Source organism: Magallana gigas, chromosome 1, assembly GCF_963853765.1.
Source record: "Magallana gigas chromosome 1, xbMagGiga1.1, whole genome shotgun sequence".
Lineage (NCBI taxonomy): Eukaryota > Metazoa > Mollusca > Bivalvia > Ostreida > Ostreidae > Magallana > Magallana gigas.
In genome coordinates, this window is record NC_088853.1 from 33,758,056 (window position 1) to 33,773,437 (window position 15,382).

At 33.7% G+C, this 15,382-nt stretch overlaps 1 protein-coding gene across 2 annotated transcripts in view; it reads left to right on the plus strand.

Annotated features, from left to right (window-relative positions):
* Positions 1-4,071: 4,071 nt before the first annotated feature.
* The window catches only part of LOC136270068 (uncharacterized), a 43,268-nt gene continuing 31,957 nt past the window's right edge, over positions 4,072-15,382 (plus strand). The window contains exon 1 of one of the 2 annotated variants that reach the window (XM_066066441.1): positions 4,072-4,209. The gene's annotated coding sequence lies outside the window, so the exon portion shown is untranslated. Of the gene's footprint in view, positions 4,210-12,265; positions 12,392-15,382 lie in introns of those variants that run through there. The other variant, XM_066066443.1, reaches the window with a different exon arrangement.

A 15,382-nucleotide genomic window follows, 5' to 3' on the forward strand; every position in this document is an offset into this window, starting at 1 on the left:
CAAAATGCATCACGGGAATGTTTAGAAAAGGAAACCGCATGGTTTCGTCCCACGAATGATTGGGGTTATTCAACCCGCATGCTATGCATCGATTGTAAAAAAGTAGACTTCAGAAATATTGGCTAACAAAACGTACACATGTTTTTTTTTTAATTTGTCTGATCATTTCGACCTTTATTTAAAGCGAAGTCAAATTCCTAATACAACCATACCCGTCTCGTCGTCAGGGGTGAAATTTAACATGAGGCGAAATAACGCGGTACCTTTTAATGTCTTTTTGTTTTGTTAGCAAATTTTGTACGTATTTTTCTTCATTGAAATTTGGCATAATTGACGGGTAAAACTACTGCAATGTCTATTATTATACATATACTAAGCATAGCCATCGTTTAAAAGCGTGCATAAAATTTGATATAAAATCGGACCAAGCAGCTTTAATATTTCACAATCCGTATACATTTCGTACTCAACTAACGCCAATTGAAAATAATTCTACATGTATATTTGATCATCTTCGCTAGCCAAGGGTTTTCGGTCCACTTTGCTCCCCATAAACCCTTGGCGGATTTCATTACGAAAACTCGGTGACAAGCTCCGTTTTATGATTGGCTGCAGCTGCGAGTAGCTGATCCAATCGGATTGCTTCTAAATATAAACTTTAAAAGAAAACACATGTGTGATCTTTGGTAAAACATTCGGCGCTTTTAACAAGTTGAGACACAAGTTCTCGAGTATAGTGCCTCCCCAACGATGGTCTAACCAGACCGCTTTAAAAACCAATATATTTTACTGGGATTGACCATAGTTCTACAAACTTGTCAAGGCTCGCGTGATAGCATGGGAAGTAAACATGGCGAATGTAGAAGTTGCCTATCCCGTTAGTATATACACGTACGTTCCCGCTTATGGTTATTGCTTTTAAAGGTTAAGTGAGCTCTGTTTTACTTAATTTCTTTGGTCTGCAATATTCACGACAACGATACCTAATTTTATGGCATGAAAGCTTTAATATAAATCGGCGACTTTTTCACTCCGGTAGAGGTCCTTACAAAACACTATGAATAAAACATTCCGTGCTTTCCCTTGGTTATAACTTAATCCGTATTTAATACCATCGTTAATTATGTTCCGTTATTCGGTAGTCCACATGTTTTCAACTTGTATTAATACCGTACTGTAGTGTGTATATAACCTATTGTTAAATTCGATTAAAATGTAAATATGCAAGGGGCGCAACTCAAGTTGCTCGCTAGATAGCGCCACCACATCACCGAGTGGATGATGATATTTGATAGACATTTATAAGACAGCCACATGTTGATAATCATTCATTAAATATGAATACATGATACCAAGTAAATCGTTTCTGGCCAGTCTATATCCTTTTAAAGCGATAAACGTAATATGATATTTTCTGTTTTCCGTTCCGTTCCCTTTTCCGTTCCGCGTTTTAGCAACACCCGTTTGGACTGTCGTGCATTGGGTGGTTTGCCGCATGAAAAGCATCCAACTCCACAGCATGTCTTACATCATCATTAAATCAATGGGTCTGGCTTGCCGTGCTCTAAGACGGATGCCTCTATCTTTAAAAGCGTCTATTAATTGCTGTTTGGAAAACCTCTCTCTGGCCCCAACTGGTGCTGTAGGGTAGGCAAGATTAGTTACCTCTTTTAGACATTAAGTAATGCATACAAAATTTATCTTATAGTTAATCTTTTTGGATTTAGTGTTCATGGTCATAATGTTAATGAAAACCACTCTCAATTGATCTCTTGTCCTGTAAATCTCCGACACTCCATGGAGATATCGTATTGGACATCGTAACCGAACAGTGTACATGCGGGACAGCTTAGTACTCCAAGCTGATTTTGATGAGACACATTGAGCATGCAGAGATAAGTGTGTTTAAGTTTTGGAACAGATTCATGGATTTTGGGAAGGCATGTGAAGTCTGTCTAATGTGTTCTAATAATTACACCTTTCTTTGTCTGAACAGGTTCTGGGACATCATCGGGCTTCCAAAAGAGTAATATGTTTTACGGTGCGACCGTTGGGGCGAGCGCAGCAGGTGATCAAAAATGAATTATGATAAATCAAGAAAAATAAAAGTAGTGACGTAAAGTAAATGAATTTGAATGCAAAATAAAATAAATATGCCTATTTTTCCAGAAAATTTTCATTATTCATTAGATTTTTTATTTATTTATTATACCAATCTGATTAAAATCAGATCTTTGTAACGCTCCGAAATTCTGATAGTCGCTGAACAAAAGCGACATCAGAATTTGTTGGAGCGGATCAAAGATCTGATTTTAATTTAGATTGTTTATATACTGGTCGCACGCCAGTATAGAATTTATCTCAGATAAAATGTTGTTGAATAAAAAAGATTTTAACATAATGTACATTGCAGTTTATTTCCTCTTTACTTGCAGCTGACATTTTTCTTAAACTTACAAATAAAAATTGACTTAACACAGATTCCCCCCCTCCCCCGTTTAAAAAAAAAATCAAATAAACGTATAAAAACGATTTGTTGATCACAAAAGGAAAAAGGATCCCCCGGGAGCATGTAATACCGTAAATAGTAGTGAAAATAAAGACACTTTTGAGCAGCTAAAGAGCTAAAGGCATACCACGCACTCCCTATTCCTCACCCCGATTAGAATTTTCCTGATATTGAGAAATTTATTTTTCTTTTTGCATGTGAAGATTTTTTGAATGATTGTGCCACGCCCCATTTAAAAAACGTTCCTGGAAAGTACCGTAAATATAGTGAATACTAAACGTGAGCATTTATCCAAATGAGAGCAAGTTAAAGCTGTTTCCTATCTTTGAAGAAATGTCCCGATTCGTTAGCTCTGCAAGATTTTGAGAAGATTTTGGTATTTATATTTCAGCAGATCTACAATAACTACTTAGAGTAGTTTCCCCTTATTGTGACGTCAAAGTTCACGTCGGTCAAGTGTAGTCTGTCTCTTTGAAAACAAACTAGAAAAAAACTAAGCGAAAAATACTCTTTTGTTCACTTAAAAAGCATATTGTTCTGGAAATTACACAATTTATCTGTTTCTCAAAAGTTTTACTTTGATTCTCGCGAGATGGTATCCAGTCTAGTGAGATCGGGCGACATTGAGGAATTGCATTGTGGGTCGAAATTTACTGACTCCGAAAAATGTTGTCGGATCAATGTGTAAGAAATCCATTGTGACGTCATTCGAAAGGACGATAACTCCGTTAGTCTTTAAAGTAATGGAAATTGGCGCTGTGTTATTTACAGTGCATGTACATAGTCTTTCATCTTGTTCTCGTGAGAGTGTGAAATGGGAAACCATAAATACCGGGAACTACTGGGACGATTAAAACAATGCATTACTGGTCCGATTTACTGACGCCAAAAACATCCGTTGAATGAATGTGCAAATAGTCCGAATTTTCTATTCACACACGCCTTGCCGGTAGAGCTCGCTTCGCGCTTTGCGCTCGCTATACTATTATCTGAATAAACAATAAGTGAACACTGACCGAACGCAGTGATATAGGGTAACCTGGTGACAACAAAACGAACTGGTCAGGGTCAAGTCGTCCAAGAGTTCATTTGTCCGAAGGCCCGCTAGCCCGATGGTTCATTAATCCAAAAGATTACTAGACCGAGGGCATAATAGTTAGAATACATCACATATGATTAGTTTGAGAAATATTTTCGAAATTAATTCCATGCAGCAAATTTTCACGTAAGAATTCGTCATAAACTAATGATAAAAAGGAGCTAGAATGATTTAAACTTAACAAGATTATATCAAATTATTTTTGTTATTGAATACTAAAAAATTAACAACCTCAAAGTACATGTAAAACTAGATTTTAACCCCATTTAAAATCAGTATTTTCCACTATTAGATATATAACAGTGAAAATATTTTAGATTTACCAAATTCTGAAATAAGTTTATTTCTTTATAAGTGACCAGTTATTTTTGGAAATTCTACTAATTTAAATCAGGGTTATAACTAGTTCATTTGCAAGTCTATAGCAAAAGTTCAAATAGCACGTGTTCCAGAGGTGTGTGAAGAGATTGAACATTGTTATACATGTAGTTTAAATGACCAAGCGACATTTGAATAGACTTAAAGATACATCAGTTTAACTAGCCATATATTTACTTAACAACACATAACAAAAGGGTGTTGGAACAGACGGGAATTAAAGGTTAGAATTTTTTATTACATATTGCATCATGTAATGGACATCTATACAGTTTAATCATATATTTTTTTTTTAAATGTAACAAATCACTCCACAGGTCTGGCTTGATCGATTACATTGTATTAAGTGTTAACTGTTTTAGATAATAGCAAAGTCCTGAAACGCTTATGTTTAGTTGTCTTTAGGATAAAAATGATTGACATATTTTAAAGATGTGTTAAATTTCAATTGATACTTCTATTTAAAATGTCTGAATGAAAGCCTTACATATAAAAAATAATGAGCTCGGAAAAAACCCTAATATAATTATATCAAATGTAGCAAATGTGTTTTGAGTCCCCGCTTACTGATGCTATCGTAAGTAGTTGATTGCCTGTTTCAAATTTTAATGTAGATTACAAAAAATATAGAATTACAACAGGGATACATCTGCAGAGTGTTAAACGCAATGTTCTACTAAGTGCTTTGTTTACATAAAATGTGTTGCCAAAGCTGTCGATTAGATACACTGCTAAAAGGAAAGAGAAAAATATAATAATACTTTTTAAATTTTTCTCTGTTTTTAAATTACAAATTATTTTTTTATCGCTGTGTAATGTTACCTTTCAGGGGTTATCTTCGCACGAGTTTTTCGTTTTTCGCTAGTTTTAACATCTGTATCCCTAAATAGTTAATCTATAAACAATACAAAAGTATGATAATCGCTTAGATTAGGGTGTCCGTCCAATTTTTTGTTTAATGATACGAGGAAAAAAATTAATTTAATTTCAGAATACCCCCCCCCCCCTTCACACTCTTAGGTATTGAATAAAAATTCCGATTAAAATTATTACGGAAAATACTCTTGAACTGTTTCATGGATGTTTCTGTTAATGTTTTATCATCCTTTCGCACAAACCCAACATGCATCATTGCCTTTAGCCATTACTAAACATGATGTTGATTTGGTACCTTCTTCGTTCGTGCATACCCTCAGTACAATAGTTGTTTTTTTTTTAATGTGTTTAATATGTAGTTTTGTTTATTTGGGCATTTGCGCTAATCCAGTTCACAGAATGCTATGTTTTGTGCCCACCCATTGTCTATTAGGGCTATTGGCGGGTCGTCACGTAATGTCATTTTGTTTGATTACTTATGAAGCAGTCTATTAGTAACCTAAAAACCCGCAGCCATTATCGGCAAATCTGAATAAAGAAATTCCAATTTTTAGGTCTCTTTTATTTATTGATCATGTATCTTGTATCGAGGGGTTTTCATTAAACATCACGCAAACCAGGAAAAATGCATTAGCAAAAGTTCTACCCCTTACACGAAACAAAAAGCTGCAAGTGTTCCAAATGTATGTGTGACGAGATTAAACATTGTTCTAGTTTAAATGACTTACGGTATGTCAAGGACCCTTGAATAGATTATAAAAAAGATATATACCAGTTCAACCTAACTTAACCTATGTTCGTTGGGACGGACGGAAAATGGTTAGATAACATTTTATTACATTTTGCATCATGTAATTAACATCTAAAAAGTTCAATGATATATATTCTTAAATGTCACAAATCCATCAGCAGGTCTGGATCATCACATTTTAACCGTTTAAGATAATATCATAGTCATTCAACATTAATGTTAAGTTGACTTAAAATAGAAATGATTAACATATTTTAAAGATGTGTCGAGTTTTAATTCATAATTCTCTTTAAAATGCCGGAGTGAAAGCGTTACATAATAAACACTGATCTTCGGAACAAACACCCTCATATTATTATATCAAACTGATATAATAAATCGACTGAGATGCAAAAGCCTTAACTTATGATGATACATTTTTTGCTGATAACTTGATCAGTAAAAAGCCGTCGGATACAGTTTGATATTCTCAAGTTGCCTTAAGCGTTCTCTTATTAAATCGGATTTAACAATTTAGTTGAACTTTGATAAAACCAAATATATAAAGTTCGGGAACCAAATTTATAAACTTCGGGAATGATAGGTTTTCTTTTCTTTTTAATTATAAATTTATTAGGTCTTTCTACCTTTCAGGTGAAAGACCTCTTGATTTCTTTATGTTTTTTATTCTTCTTCTTTTTTTCTATTTAGCTCGGGGTGACTTTTTTGTTATTAGAGTTATCCAAACAATTTAAACTTTAATTAATTGCTCATTAAAAGTTATGATACCAATTGACCCTGTGTCAAAGAACTCCCAGAACTTACAGAGTTATTGCCCTTTGAGAAGGAAGTACTTGTTATCGCTACTCCTCTGAAACCATAAGAGATAGAGATTTGGAACCTTTACCAATGTCTTCATTACACTTAGAGGGTTCTTCAATCTATTCATACCAAAAGGATCGGAGGCCCCCTTGTAGTAGTAATTGCCCCTGAAAGTATTTAAATTTCCATAAAATCACTTCCAACTTTTTTACTATTTATTATAGATACTTCGGACCACTTGGGATGGAAGCGTCTACCTTGGCCGAACAAAAATGACATAAAGGTCAACGGTCAAGGCCATTTGAGAAGCTGTCAATTAATGAGTTTTTATATCTCTTTTGTTTAGGGTGGTAGAGAAAAACTTTTTTATGGATATAGTAGGACATCTTAAGACATTTTAAAATATAGCCCTTTGGCTCATACCTTTGAATAATTACAGAGTTGTAGCCCCTATTGTACGAAATGCTTGTTATCGCTACTCCTCTGAAACCATAAGAGATAGAGATATGGAACTTTTACCATTGTCTTCAGTACACTTAGAGGGTTATTCAATCTATTCATACCGAAAAGATCTAAGGTCCTTTTCTAGCAGTTATTGCCCCTGAAAGTATTGAAACTTTAATAAAATCACTTCCAACTTTTTTACTTTCTATCATAGAGAGCTCTAACCACTTGGAATAGAAGCGTCTACCTTGGCCGAACAAAATGACATAAAGGTCAAAGGTTATGTCATTTGGAAGTCGGTTAATTAATGGATTTTCATATCATTTGATATACAGAATTATAGTAATGGTTTCAAAAGCTTGCTGGATTGCGCAATAAGGTATTCACTTGGGTCAGTCAGGTATCATATCAAGTCCTGTGGTTACTCAAGTGGAACTTGTTTTTACAGTCAACCCATTCATTTGTAAAAGACAGCTAGCCTGTAGAACAGTCTCTTCTTTTGTTAGCTTTACTGTTTATATGATTGTGTAAAGAATATTACCTTGGCTCAGTTTTATGGCTTTGTGGTTTTCCCATTTTATAGTACAACATGTATCATAGGTATAATAATTTTTTGTATACCTTATTGAGCCATCTAGCAATTCATTAAAAATATTTAGGTGGAAAGACCTCTAATTGTTCGAGAACAATTAGCCTACTAGTTTTAAATGTAATTGTATTTTACACCACGACGGAGCATTGTACATCCATTTGAATTGAACACATAATAACAACGCCCAGTTGGTCTTTAAAAGATGAAGATATGTATATTTCTGATATGTTTTGACATGATGATATCTGATATGTCATCTCCATAGTCTTTGCAGGAGATATAATTACAAGATGAACATCTTACGAAGTAGGGCGCCTCTTTTGTCTTTTATCTTTCAAAATAAAGTGATAGCTATCTGTAAATTCCAAATATGAATGTACTCCTGACACAAGAACGACTTCTGAATTAAACCTCCGTAAACAATCTCTTCTTATATGCTTTGTTGACCCAACATTTATTGTGAAAACTGTCGATAATATTGTCTACTAATAAAAAACACGTTTTATTAGTATTTGTATGATCTTAAAATAACTAGGTATATACAATCAAATGCAGTGTCTTAAAAAATCAAGACTCTATAACGTGATGAATTTGTAATTTAAATAAGTGTTATATAATATAATACACCATGCATATATGTGTTTATTTGTAAAGTCTCTTTCACATACCAATACACGGGTGTTGCTGAAATTTGGAACGGAAAACGGAACGGAAAGCAGAAAATATCATATCACGTTTATCGCTGTAAAAGCTTAAAAACTGGCCAGAAACGATTTACTTAGTTTGTATCATTTTTTCATATCTAATGACTGATTATTAACATGTGGCTGTCTTATTGATATTTTTATGATTGTCTGTCAAATATATTATTTTATTATGCCTCCTTCGAAGAAGGGAGGGCATATTGCTTTGACCCTGTCTGTCTGTCGGTCGGTCTGTCGTCGGTCCACCAACAGACTCCGTTCATTTTCTTCGCAGAGGATGAACATATTGAAATGAAACTTAGTATACAGGTTCATCATGATAATATCTAGGTCAGGTTTGATTTTGGGTATAATAGAGCAATTTTCGACAGAGTTATTCCCTTGGACGTAGAAAAATTCCAGTTATTTGCAGTTCACGTTCATTTTCTTTGCGCATGTTTCCAAGGGAGGGGGGCATAAGTGTTTAACAAACATCTCTTGTTCAAATGGCTTTAGTTTAGTACGAAAGGAAAAAAATCAAATGTTTACGAATTGTGAAACATTAACATGATTAAACGAGCAAACTATCTATAACCTTTTACTTAATTTTTGGGGGTTGATTTTTATCAACTCTCCTATGCAGTTACTGAGACAAACCGAAAGTGAGACAGTGTTTGGACCTCAGCACAAATCATTGTTGCTGACAATACTTAGTTCTTGAAAATAATTGATCAATTCGATGTAATGTATATGCATAAGCATTGTTTTTCAAAGAAACTTGTTTCTAAATACATTGAAAATAGTCAGATTTTAAATGGAACAAACAATTTAAATATTTTTTGTAGTCGTAAGTATTCCTACGCCAGAGTTCAATATAGTCTAGTTCAACTCGACGCTCGGCTGTCTCCGTAAATCCTTGTCGGAGATTTACGGTGTCAGCCGAGCGTTTGGTTGAACGAGACTAGAGTTCAATATTGCTTGGATCCATACAATTTTCGAGAAATCTTTCTATCACTGATACATAGTTTTATTGAATAACTTTTATCATATTATAAAAATGTGCGTTATTCAAATTAGAAAATACATGTACTTGTCATGCAAAATAACATATCATTGATTTTAAAATAAATAAACATCGACAAAATCAACTCCCTTCAGTTTTTCAGTACTTTGATTTTTCATATGGTTTTGCTGGCATATCAGCGTAACATACGCAATTAGTGTCATATGTTTTATGAGTATTTTCATATTTCAAATACGATGACTGTATGTACCTACATTGCAATTTTGGTGTTCTATACGATCTTAAATCATACAGACGATACACTTTCATTTAGATGAAAAAAAAAACCCCTGTACGACTGACGACATTTAAAATTAAAATACTTTAACACTGAAATACCCCGTACGTAGTGAAACTAGTGTTTTTAATAATGCATTTTCTTTTACGCTTGTATTATTTGCCAGTTGTTCATTCCTGCAGCTATATACTTATGATCCGAATAGAGAGCTGAAGACGTTGCCTGGTTTTTTTTTCTGATTATAAATTTGGAATAAAGTCTTTTGATCCCAAAATATTCAAATACACATACCTGTTAAAGATGCAATTGAAATAGATGAAAACTTTATTGACATTATCATATTTTAATCGGAAATATTCAAAGGATCGAATACAGACTTCTTATGGAGATATATAATGGGAAATGCAGACGTCTTTTCTCCATTTGGAAGTCACTCAGAACACCTTGCACATTTTTAACCCGGTTTTTCTAACGGAAAAATCCGGTAATTAAAATGGTGAAATTGGCGGGCGGGCAGCTGCCAAAGGGGTACAATCAATGTACGGATATCTCCTCCTCCAGTTTTCAAGATAAGAATTTGTTCTTTTGCAGATCAATTGTACATATTTCAGCAGTGTGCATATTGCTAGGATTTTTATTTCTAATCATTTATGAAAAAATTACGAGCTTTGGAACTTAGTCATTTTTGGCAAAATATTGAATATAGGGTACCCTCATTGTACGGATAACTCCTCCTATAGTTATTAAGATAGGAAGGTGTTCTTTTGCAGATTACATGTACATATATTAGAGGTGTGCATATTGCTAGGATTTTGATTTTTGATAATTTATGAAAAATACCAGCTTTTGAACTTGGTCATATTTTGACAAAATATTGAATATGATGTACCCTCATTGTACGGATAACTCCTCGTACAGTTCTCAAGATAGGTAGTTGTTCTTTTGCACATAACTTGTTAATATATCAGAGGTGTGCATATTGCTAGGATTTTGATTTCTGATAATTTAGGGGGGGGGGGAAATAACAGCTTTAGAACTTTTGAACTTAAGTCATTTTTTTACAAAATATTTCAAATATGGTCCCTTTATTGTACGGATGACTCCTCCTACAGTTTTCAAGAGAAGAATTTGTTCTTTTTTGCAGATCAATTGTACATATATTAGAGGTGTGTTTGTTGCTACGCTTTTGATTTCTGATAATTTATGAAAAAATAACAGCTTTTGAACTTAGTAATTTTTTTGACAAAATATTGAATATAGGGTACCCTCATTTTACGGATAACTCCTGCTACAGTTTTCAAGATAAGAAGTTGTTCTTTAGCAGATTAATTGTACATATACATGTATTAGAGAATAGAAGTGTGCATATTGCTAGGATTTGGATTTCTGATAAAATATGAAAACAATTCGAGCTTTTGAACTTAGTCATTTTTTGTTAAAATATTGCATATAGGGTACTCGATTTCATTTCACTACGGTTGGTAGTGTTTATCAATTCAGGGTTAACATGGATTATGGATACAGTTCAAATAAAAGAAAACCCAGTTTGCTATCACATTGACAGCTTTTCACTTGTCCAACGTTATCATCCGGGTCTGTTGAAATTCAAAACCCCGTAGACTTTTCTATTTTTAACCGTGTAATGAAACCAGCTGATAAACTAGAGAGGACGTTTTAAAGAAAAAATAATGAAAAATTGTTATGCTTCTGAAATAAAATCGCATGTACCCTAATATATATATATATATTAATATCCAGTTATTCAGTAAAATGTGAATCGAGGATATTTTTGGACAGAATATAGTGGTCAATGCATGTACTGTTAATTTTGAGGAAATAAGTATTCTTGACTAAATAATCTAATATTGCTAATTTTTCAAAAAAAAAAAAATTACATAGAGTATAAAGTTTAGTATGATTCACAAATCTATGAAGTAAATGCATGTAACATTAGATAAGATTTTCCGTTTTCTGTTCCGTTCCGTTTTCCGATCTGTTTTCCGTTCTGCATTTAAGCAACACCCACAATATACAGAGTTGACTGTAAATTTCATATGTAAAACAGGATGCAATTAATTTCGTATGAGTTAACTTTTTCGTAAACGTGCAGATAGCGTAGATAAATAACGCGCTTGTATTTATATTTGTATCCTAAGATTACAATCTATGCTACTAAGTTTTATTGGAATAGGTTCTGGGGCATCCAAAAGAGTATTATATCAACTATAGGGTAGCCTGGTGATAACGATACGAACGGGTCAGGGTCAAGTTGTCCAAAAATTCATTTGTCTGAAGGCCTGCTAGACCGAAGGTTCATGAGTTCGAAGGTCCAGTAGCTCGAAGGTTCATTAGTTCAAAGGATTACTTGTCCGAAGGCTTGTTAGTTAGAATACATCACTTGTGATTAGTTTGAGAAATATTTTCGAAACTATTTCCATGCACCAACTTTTCACGTAAGAATTCGTCATAAACAAATGATAAAAAGTAGCTAAAATGAATCAAATTTAACCAGGTTATATCAAAGGATTTTGTTCTTTAATACTAAAAATTAAGAACCTCAAAGTTAACATAAAACTAGGTTTTAACCCCATTTAAAATCTGTATTTTCCACTTTCAGATATATAATATAGAAAATATTTTAGATTTACCACATTTTGAAATAGTTTTATTATTTTTTATAAGTGACCAGTTATTTTTGAAAATTCTACTAATAAAAATCACGAGTAAAATTAATTCATTTGCAAGTCTATAGCAAAAGTTCTACCCCTTCCGCGAAACAAAAAAAGCACGTGTTCCAGAGGTGTATGACGAGATTGAACATTGTTATCCATGTAGTTTAAATGACCAAGGATATGTCAAACGACATTTGAATAGACTTAAATATACATCAGTTAACTAGCCATATATTTACTTAACAACACATAACAGAAGTGTGTTGGAACAGACCTGATTTGAAGGTTAGAATTGTTTTATTACATATTGCATCATGTAATGAACATCTAAAAAGTTTAATTATATAATTTTATTTAAATGTAACAAATCCATCGACAGGTCTTGCTTGATCGATTATTGTGTTTTAACTGATTTAGATAGTTCTGAAATGTTTATGTTTAGTTGTCTTTAGGATATAAATTATCGACATATTTTATAGATTTTTAAAATTTCAATTGATACTTTAAAAAAAAAACGTTTCAATGAAACCCTTACATAATAAAGAATGAGCTTAGGAAAAACCCCTCTTATTATTATATCATACATAGCAAATGTTTTGTTGATTCCCTGCTTAATGGTGCACATTTAAGTAGTTATTTACCTGGTTCAAATATACTTGTAATTTTAAACAAGAGGCCCATGGGCCACATCGCTCACCTGAGGAACAATAGGTATGATAAAATCAGCTCAATGGAGTCATAATACAAACTATCTGGACAATATACAATAATTCATGTAAATCCTGTATAAATAAAATCCATTTTCCCCTGGATATTCTTATGTTTATAATCATTAATCCCTTTTCTAACAGGATGATTTTATAGTCATATCATGTGTTGAGTATTGCAGTTCTCAAAAAGATCCCTAACAATAGTTTATATATGGGATATAAACGTACAGTAAACTCTCAACCTTCTCGTGAGGCCAAAGAATTGTCCTGGGGCCAAAGTCTTAACAATTATAAAGAATCATCTGGCTGATTAGTTTCTGAGAAGATTTTTAAAGATTTACCCTATAAATTCCTTTGTTAAACTTTGACCCCCCCCCCCATTGTGGCCCCACCCTACCCCTGGGGATCATTATTTTCACAGCTTTGAATCTACACTACCTGAGGATGCTTTCACACAAGTTCCAGCTTTCCTGGCTGATTAGTTTCTGAGAAGAAGATTTTTAAAGATGACTCTGTTTCTTCCTATGTAAAACATCGACCTCCCATTGTGGCCCAAACCTACCCCCAGGGGTCATGCTTTTCACAAATTTGAATCTACACTAACTGAGGATGCTTCCACACAAGTTTTAGCTTTCCTGGCTAATTAGTTTCTGAGAAGAAGATTTTTAAAGATTTACTGTATATAATCATATGTTTAACTTCTATCCCCCATTGTGGCCCAAACCTACCCCCAGGGGTCATGATTTTCACAACTTTGAATCTTCACTACCTGAGGATGCTTCCACACAAGTTCCAGCTTTGCCTTCGAATTAGTTACTGAGAAGAAGATTTTTAAAGATTTACTGTATATATTCCTATGTTAAACTTCGATCCCCCATTGTGGCCCAACCCTACCCCCGGGGGTCATGATTTTCACAACTTTGAATCTACACTACCTGAGGATGCTTTCACACAAGTGTCAGCTTTCCTGGCTAATTAGTTTCTGAGAAGAAGATTTTTAAAGATTAACTGTGTATATTCCTATGTAAAACGTCGATCTCCCATTGTGGCCCAAACCTACCCCCGGGGGTCATGATTTTCACAAATTTGAATCTTCACTACATAAGGATGCATCCACACAAGTGTCAGCTTTCCTGGCCAATTTGTTTCTGAGAAGAAGATTTTTAAAGATTTACTTTTTATATTCATATGTTAAACTTCGACCCTCCATTGTGGCCCGACCCTATCCCCAGGGGTCATGATTTTCACATCTTTGAATCTACACTACCTGAGGATGCTTCCACACAAGTTTTAGCTTTCCTGGCCGATTAGTTTCTGAGAAGAAGATTTCTAAAGATTTACTCTATATATTCATTTGTTAAACTTCGACCCCCCCATTGTGGCCCCATTCTCAGGTGAGCTAAAAAGGTTAAGTTTACAATTCAATAAGTTGGTTTCTGGAAGAACAGATTTTGAAAATTTTCGTAATAAATATTGACAATTTTTTTACTTTTTAATGCGCTAAGCATAGCTCAGCCCTTTATTGTCTTTAGACTTCAACTTCCGGTGCATCGAATAACCGCCCCTATAAGCAAAAGTATACATCATTTAAACTGGTTAGGGAACCAGTTTCAGGGGTTTATGCACATAACTGCACGGGCTATTGTGAATCTAATTTACGGGTTATTGTGAAATTAATGTACGGGGCTTACATACATCATTGCAGGGACTGTCATGCAGTGATGAGGAAATATAGTGCGTATACAGAAGCTGAAATGCTATATACATATATCTGTTATATACATACAGAAGCTGGGTTAGCGCTTTTCAGTACTATCAGTACTTTGATTTAATTTTTAGCTTTTAAGATCTGTGTACAAACATAAAATTGTTAGCAAATCTCTGTATCTTGCTTATAATTCGAACCAAACACTCAAAAATGGTTAGTAAATAGAAATTGTTAACAATTAAACACAAGAAACATGCACTACATGTATAACAAATAAAGAACACAATTTATTTTTTTCGAAATGAATCATATATATACATGTATATACCTACATATTTCCGTAAGCAATATCAAACTCTATTTAAACTGAATAAACTAGAGAAATGCCGAGCATCTCAACAAAAACCTATTGCATTAATCAACCATTACGCAAAAAATAATGCCGAATTACCGATAGAATGAATTGTATTTCAGTACTCCTACATCAGATTTTGCTTAATTTGCGCAGATAAACAGTTAACGTAACTGTTTGATTTACCGAAGTCTCTGTTTGATTTGATACGTAAAAATCATGAAATACAGACGACAGTTTCCAGGTTACAAAGCATAAATAATGAAAACGAAACGAAAATCAGAACAAGCTAACATCAACGTCATGTGTGAAAACTGTCAACGCATTGAAATATTTAGCCTCAATTTACTTCACAAAATCGGCACCAATATATTTTTCATGTTTCAAAAATTTCCCTTCATACGCGAACTGTTGCACAACAAGCAAATTCATCATAGTCAGATCGATCCTTTTTCGTATAATGTCATGGCTGCTTTAAACAAAGAACCTCGTTTTAGAAGTATGGA